At 37.9% G+C, this 8,287-nt stretch overlaps 1 long non-coding RNA gene across 2 annotated transcripts in view; it reads left to right on the top strand.

The window, feature by feature from the left end:
• LOC104876244 overlaps positions 1-4,481 on the top strand; it is a 16,535-nt gene extending 12,054 nt beyond the window's left edge. Inside the window, exon 5 of one of the 2 annotated variants that reach the window (XR_784292.1) lies at positions 4,204-4,481. This is a non-coding gene — a long non-coding RNA (uncharacterized LOC104876244). Of the gene's footprint in view, positions 1-3,085; positions 3,212-4,203 lie in introns of those variants that run through there. The other variant, XR_784293.1, reaches the window with a different exon arrangement.
• The last annotated feature ends 3,806 nt before the right edge of the window (positions 4,482-8,287 follow it).

Below are 8,287 nucleotides of genomic sequence, written 5' to 3'. Positions count from 1 at the left end.
GGACCTTGCACTTGTGAGGCAGGCAGCAGAACCACTGAGCTAAATCCCCAGCCCAGTAGTATGACTTTTTTACTTTACTACTCCTTAATGTGAACAAGGGACAAAAAGACCCAAAGAAGAAAAATTTTGTAGTTTAGACTCCACAGCCAGCAACATACTGAGTGAGATGTTGGTTTTCACAGTGACTTTTCCATGCCATCCTATAAAGTGAAATGAAACACACAGAGAAAAAGTTTAAATTTATCTTCATTGTAATACATATATTTCAAGTCCTTTGCAGCAACAAAATATATTATCAATAAACAAAACATTGGCTTAGCTAGAGTCAGGTATTGCTACATATATCAAATAGAAGATATGTGCAGTGTCTTTTGTTTTCCAAAACCTCTTGGTACAGCATAGAATGGTGAACAAAAACATGGAGTAATGTACATTGCACATTTAACTTATTCTAGAAATACTTTACAGATCTAACAAGGCAATAAATAGTACAGTGTGAAGAACTTTAAAATTCCAGAAACCCCCTAAAAGAAATGGTGGAGTACAAGATTAAGATTCTGAGTGGCTGAAAGTGGACTGTTTCTTCAAAGGTGATGGCAAGACATTGCTTCACATAAACTCAAAACTGTGATTTTCACACACCTTGTTGTGTGAAGTCTTCTTTCACAGAACATATCAATAGTCAGGGTCTTAGTTGCTTTTCTATTTTCTGAGAAAAAATACCTGACACCCCAAATTAAAGGAGGAAAGGCTTATTGTAGCTCACAGTTTGTAGGGGTTTCAGTTCTTAGTTGGCTGGTTCAAAGGCAGGGTGATATGGCAGAGGGGCATCATAGAGCAGACAGGCAGAAGGCAACAAGAAGCAAGAGACAACAGCAGCCCTCTCTCTGTCCTTTATATTCTATCCCTAAGGTCAGGCAGCACACACCCCAGGTGGAGCAGCCTTAATCCTAGCATTGCACCATGAAGAAATCCCAGCATCACATCCTTAGTCTTAGGATCCAACCATTTCCAAAAAGCCCTGCATATGACCATACAAAGCTATATGGGGACATCCAGGTACAAGCCCTAACAGCAAGGTAAAACCTTTCCCCATTAACACTTAAACACACCACACTCTAATGCCTAGGGAAGAACTGACAATCTTGTCTGCACAAACTGCAACCTGAAGTGTGGCATCTTGCAGCAGAGTTCAAAGAGGGTGAGGAATGAAAATGACAGTCACAGGAATTTCATTTTAAGTTTAGATTTAGCCATGTAAGGCTAAGAAAATCTTTATCCATCTCATTTCACATGAAATAAAGCACTTTGTTTCTTATCAGAAACTTTGGAATTATTCATTAGTGTAATTATATGGCACTGTAAAAATATTTCTAGTATACTGTACTTTTCCTCAGGTATTTTACTGTTATTCATCCCAAAGAAATAATGAGAAATGCACCTAAGCAGGTATGCACAAAGGTGCTCACAGCAATGTACAAAAGGGGATAGGGAAAACAAACTGCCCATTAGTAATAGGTGGACCAAGAAATTATAGACTATTCGTATAGTAGAATTCTATTCACCTTTTAAAATGATAACACAGGTTAGTATTTTTTGATGTGCAAATATTTTTCTCTGTGATAAAAGGAAAACTATAAAGCAGTACATATAGCAAAATGTAATTTCTGTCAAAAATACACATTGCTTACATGCTTGTGTACATATGGGCATAACATAACTTTATATGTGTGTACACAATCAGTATACATTCTGGAAGAGTATATAGCTAAAGTTACCAGTGGTTATACATTTCTTAGCAGTATAACTGTGGGTGCTATTTTTTCTTGCTTGCATTTTCTATTTTTTATTCAATGACCAAAGATTATTAAATAACAAAATATTTTAGAAATAAATTAAGTAGATTACAAGACAGTGTTCCACAATTAGTCTTCTCTTTTGGGGATTTTAACATTTAAGCATTTAATCATACCATACTTTTACTATGTATATACTATTTTACGTATGTATATACTATTTTATGTAAAAAGCCTACCTTTTCTAATTCACATTACAATATCTCAGGCCAGGGATTTAGCTCAGTGGTTCGCGGCCTGCTTTGCAAGCGCAAGGACCTGAGTTCGATCCCTGGTACCAAGAAAAAAAAAAAAAGAAAATACACATTATAATCTCTCAGCAAATATGAAGTATATATTTAGAAGAAGCAACTGGTAAAATGATAAAGTTAGAAGTGGACAAGCATGTAGCTATATTGTTGGACCAAGCCTTAATAATAATAAATTGCCTATTGAGGCTTGGTCCAACAAATTCCATTTCTCCTATTTATGAAGGGGTAGTTTAGGGGTACTTTGGTTGGGGAGTCCTTTTTATGGTTTTGCCTTTTATTTTTAACTGTTCTAAATTATTGTTATTATAATAGTTAATATATAATTAATTATAATTAGTAGATGATTTAAGACACTTACATATTAAAACAACTTTTTGTGGTGCCCACTCATTTATCATCGTCATCATTATCGTTACTCTTATTAAGATTTCTGTACTAGAGATGGAACCCAGGAACTCAAACGAGCTAAACGGATGGTGTGCTACTGAGCGACAACACTCCAGTGCTAAGTTCTTATTTGGTGAATTTTATGGGAACAACAAATTGTTTTCTAGTAGACAAGATGGAGTTTTACTAGGTCCCCGAAGAATCCTCCTCAACTGTGTCATCTGCGTTGAATCTCTATTCCCTACAACCAGATGACTATCATTCCAATACTATCTTGTCATGTGCCACAGCCATTAACTGCTTTTGGATTTTAGCCATCATCGCACCAGTAATGGCTATTAATCTGGGACATCCATAGTCAGTGCCTCTGTCTCCAGCAGCATAGTTTTTAGCTCATGTGTTGTAACCACCCTCCCATTTGACCAAACACAGCCCTGAAAGGAAATTATTTTTAGTGAAAAATAGCAGCACTACATGCTGCATATCACAATCAGTTCTCTTTACTATTTCTTTTTTATTAGTGACTTACTTCAAAGATATATTTAATTAACACTGTACCTTTCAATTTTATTTTCTTGCTGTGTGACACAGGTTGTGGTCTAGCCCAAGCTGGTCTAGTGGGCTCAGAGATCCTCCTTCCTCAACTTTCCAAGTAGCCTGGACCACAGGTGTGAGCCAGCCTGCCCTGCTCAACACTAGCTCTACAGAGTTCCTAAGACAACCCTTTTGCAATGCAGCTCAATTTGCAATGCTAATAAAGCAAGATAAATTACTTAAAAAATACTATCATGGCTATTTCATCCACTGCTTTTATTTTTTTCCCTGTTCTCATCACTCAGCCAACATTCAGTTTAGAATAAAAAAATCAACAGAGCTGTTGAATAGATTTAGTAAATTTACAGCACACACAAGCACAGGCTTGCAGGAAAATATATTTTATTAGAAAAAATAGGATTTTTCTGAGAGAAGTTTTCTTGTAATATCTAAAGGCAAGGTGAGAAGTCAGGTAAGAGCCTTAAAAACAAGCATTAGAAAATAGAAAAGACTATTCTGTGACTTCATCCACCCATCCACTCATCCATCCATTGACTCCCTAATTCACTAGAAAATAATTATTGAGAGTAAATGTGTGACTATATTCTGAAAAATACAGGTATTATATTTAAAATGTGAATAAGCATATCATGAATTATATGGAAGAAAATAATTCATTATGTATCTCAAACATGTACTAATAAAGAAAATTAAAAAATAGTCACTCTAGAAAGAATAAAGAAGAGTAAAACACATCATGATGAATTTTAGAGATTCTTATATAATAATGGCTGGAGGAAAATAGGTTCTTACTGTTCTTTTTTTTTTTTGGTTTTTTTAAGACAGGGTCTCACTATGTAGTTGAGACTGACCTGGAACTCACTATGTAGCTCAGGCTGGTCTTGAACTCACAGCAATCCTCCAGCCTCAGCCTCCCAAGTGCTGGGATTACAGGCATGAACCACCACGCCTGGCTTACTGTTCTTTTTTTGATAGTTCAGCATAACTTTTAAACTTTTGTTGTTAAAAGCTGTAAGTCATGGCAGACAATCTTAAGAAAAATTCTGCATCACTCTAGGCTTTAGAACCCAAGGTCCAAACTGGTCCTCCAATGTGTTGGGCTTGCTCTGGCCATGACCTGTTTAATGAATATGTTTTTAAATTCCAACCTACAGTTTTAGCAGATACGAAAGACCACAGCCCCCAGCAAAACATGCCATCCTCCAGGTGGCTAAAACCAGATACAGGCGGTGGTGTCTCTGGGTGGATAGAACACAGAACCGGATGTTACAGAAAAGAGATAAGACTACAAAGTACAGCACAACATCTTCGTGGTGCCAAGTTACCAGATAACATCCATACATCTGCTTTGACCGCTGCATGGACCTGGACCCCAAATGTTTGCTCTGATACCTGCACCTGACAGACCTCTGCCCAATCCCCTAGGAAACGCCCTGCCTTTTCTTTGTTCATCACTGATGGCTTTGTTGCCCTTAGTCTGCCTGTACCCAGGTGAATAAAGTCTGTGTCTTGTTGTCTTCCAGTATCCTGCTTTGGTGTCACATACCACAATACATCCTCCAATTTATCAAACAGGTCCTGTGTGACATAGAACGCATACAATTTTCAGATCCTCTTCACCATCTCCTGCATCATTCCTTCACCAGGAATCTCTGGTTATACAGGAAAAAATGATATTTTAACCATTTTAAGTATTCAGACCCACAGAGAAATAAATTCATCGGCCGATGTGAAACTCTCTATGGCCCTGCTTTCTCTCCTGGTATTGGTCCCATCCAGGGTTCTCTGGAGGTCAGAAGGGTAGCAGACTTATGGTTTGCCAGGCTGATCCACTTGAAGCCATTCATTCAAAGGTTTTTTAAGAGTTCTGGCCAATTCACACTTTTCACAGACCTTGCCTTAATCCATCACAGAAAGGAAGAGAAACCACAGAATGAGGAAAGCCTTCATGTCGACTGGAAAGCCAGAACACTGGGCTACCTAGGGTTCAATATTTAACATTTTTTGTTTTCCATTTTCCTCTAGGAGTTTGGGAGTCCCCATCTTTTTTTGGGGGGTACCGGGGATCAAACTTGGGACCTTGCACTTGCGAAGTAGGCGGCGGCACCACTGAGCTAAATCCCCAGCCTTATATTTCATGAATTTTAACAACTTTAAAAATGACTGCTCTCAGCTTAACATCCACAGAAAACTTTACTAATATTCATTTTATTCAACTGCTTTATGTGCATTCATTATTTATTGATTTTTTTCACTTAAAATTATTTTACACATACCTTTTCACTAAAGGAACCTGACTGTTGTGCCAGTCATTTTAAAGAGTACAAGGGCTGGGGATTTAGCTCAGTGGTTCCACCGCATGCCTTGCAAGCACAAGGTCCTGAGTTCAATCCCTGGTACTGAGAAGAAAAAAAGTATATAGCATAGCATGGCATTATATTTCTAGGCCAGTTTCTTACTCTAGACTTTCTGCTGCTATTATAGATTTCATAATTATATATATATATAAAATAGATTTCATAGTTATTATATATATAATAAATGCATAGAATTATAAGTAAGGCTCATGTGAAAAATTTCCGGCCCCCTTTTTGACGATGCCTTGCCTTCCATGTTAGAACATAAGAGGTCATTCTAACGAACTGGGACTTTAAAAGTCCACCTACACAAACACAAATGATCAACTAAGTGGTACCTTTAAAAACTTAGTCATCTCAAGAACCTGTGCATGTTCTTAAAATCACTACTACAAGAACTTCAGAAGAACTATGCTAGGAAGTAAGATTCTGCACCACATAAAATGTAGTAGTTTATAGTTTCTTTTTTTCACTAATAGCAGTCCCACCCCCACAGCCTTTAAAGATTACCAGGTTTGGCTTTAAATTGGTGTATAGGGCATCTAAGAATCAAGAATAATCCCATTTTTCAGACTAGGCCATATTTTGACTTATAAATAATAGTGAGACCAATTTTGGAGTCCCGAATGAACAGAAACCAGCTAAAAAATCCATGTCTAGCCCACCTTCTTCTTTTCCTAAATCAATGCTAAAGAGCACTCAGCTAGTATCTATGGGTGTTTCAAATGAAGAAACTAATTTTTTAAAGTGTTTGAACAATTACAGAAATAGGATTTCTTTGGGCGGAACAAGCAAATAGTTGCTTCCTCAAGTATGACAATGCTACTGTATGACTACAAGAGGTGCTCTTGATCTTTTTGTTGCTTCAGGCAGGAGTGATAATATTCAGTTACAATTTTATTATTTCACTTGATATAATGAACCAGCTATTTAAAAATAAAACAATAGGTGGGCCGTGCTGAAATACTGCTGTAATCCCAGCACTTGGGAGGCTGAGGCAGGAGGAGCCAGCCTAAACTACATTGTGAGCTCAAGGCAAGTCTAAACTACATAGCTAGACTCTGTCTCAAAAACCAAAAGACCCAAACCAAACAAAAACAAAAACAACCACAAAATAAAATAAAATATAAAAAAGAATAAATAGGCATGATTTGGGGGCAGAAACAATTTTATGTATGCTCCATGGCTGCCCAAATTACCTGCCGGTCAGAGGCCAGCCAGATTCCTTGTTGCAGTAAATGCTCAACCCAAGAGAAAGACCTATAAATACCAACATTTGGGGTTCATGGTGAAATGGCCAATTTTGCTCAACTACTACATGAGCTCACAGATTTTCTTCTCCACCTCTTCTGCCTTAAGCCTCATGAATAATCAACCAAAGATCACCAGATACTTGGTAACAGCTACGAGTGTGAAAGATCAATAAAATAAATATCTGAAGAGGAGGAACTAGAGGAAAGGGAAGCAACATAAAACACAAACTATAGTGAGTATCTCAGGTACAAGAGAAATATCACCCATGGAATAAGCAAGAATGCTATAATAAAGAACTGATGAGAGAATACAAGGACCCCTTGTAATCTCTACATAATACCCTATTGTCAACACATCTCATAGGAGAGTGAAGAGATGCTCTACATGCTACTCCTGTATGGGTCACAAGGATATGGCAGAAGGCCTGGTGGAGGCCATGTGGTCCCGGGGAGACTAAACTCTACTTGCCCTGCCTTCAGAGTGGACAGGCTCAGAAAAAGTCCCTCCTGTCTTTAAATGATCCCTAATGCTGGAGATAATCCTAGGTGTCTTGGTTTCCAGCAACTCAAGACCACAGGGACAGACATCTGTGTTTTCATAATTTCGTTTCATTTTAACTCACGCTATCATTTCTTTTCTGTCAGCGTTGCACTCCAGTTTTTTTTTATTACTAATAATTAAAATCTTCTCTGGTCAGTATTTAAGGCACACAAAAACCATTATTACAAAACAGCCTCAGAAAGTGTTCTATGCAAGTACATCAAAGTTTTTTATGCTGATGGATGGAAGCAACATGATGTATTCATGAAAGGGCATCAGTGTTCACTTGCCAGTGGGGCAGTGCAGCCGCCTGTGGCCATTTAGGCCTTGGAGAGGCCTTTGAGAGGCCTTTGAGAGGCCATGGTTAGGGCAGGAGCATATACTCCAGAAAAGGGAGGAACTAAGGTGTACCCTTCCAGGTCATGCCCTCAGTTACCTGCCTGTTCTGACCAGACCCTACCTCCTAACAGCACATTCAGCTATAGGATCCTTATAATCCAGTCACCTTTCAAAAGCCTGCCTATGAGCACATGAGGCTTTGGGGGAATACGGATATAAACAGTAGCAAAGAGATGAATATAATGTCCTTTCTTATTCATAAGGATACTTTATAACCTCAAGTAGCTGTCTCAAACCAGAGGTAGCACTGAATCTCATGTATGTTATATATTTTTCTTTATACACAGAAACATATTAATGTTTAATTATGAGTTAGTCACAGCAAGAGATTAGCAATAACTAACAATCAAGTACAAAAATTGCTACATTAACTGCAATAGGAATACTTAAACATAAACACCCAGATTCCCTGACCATCATCGTGATAATAGAGCTGGCTATGAAGTGACTGCTGAGTGGGTAACACATACATTGTGGATACTCTGGGCAAAGGGATGATTTTTGTACTGAGCAGGGCAGAGCAGGATAGTAAGAGATTCCAGCACATCACTTGGTATGGCATGTAGTTTAAAACTTATGAATTGCTTATTTTTGGACTTTTCAATTAAAAAATTTCAGACCACTTTTGACCTAGGAAAACTGAAACCCCAGAAAGTGAAATCATGGTTACAGGAGTGCTACTTCTAAT

This window comes from Fukomys damarensis, unplaced genomic scaffold (genome assembly GCF_012274545.1).
Source record: "Fukomys damarensis isolate Sample0158 unplaced genomic scaffold, DMR_v1.0_HiC HiC_scaffold_15, whole genome shotgun sequence".
NCBI lineage: Eukaryota > Metazoa > Chordata > Mammalia > Rodentia > Bathyergidae > Fukomys > Fukomys damarensis.
The sequence above is the reverse complement of the archived record's forward strand: the minus strand, read 5'-3'. Positions and strand labels throughout refer to the sequence as shown.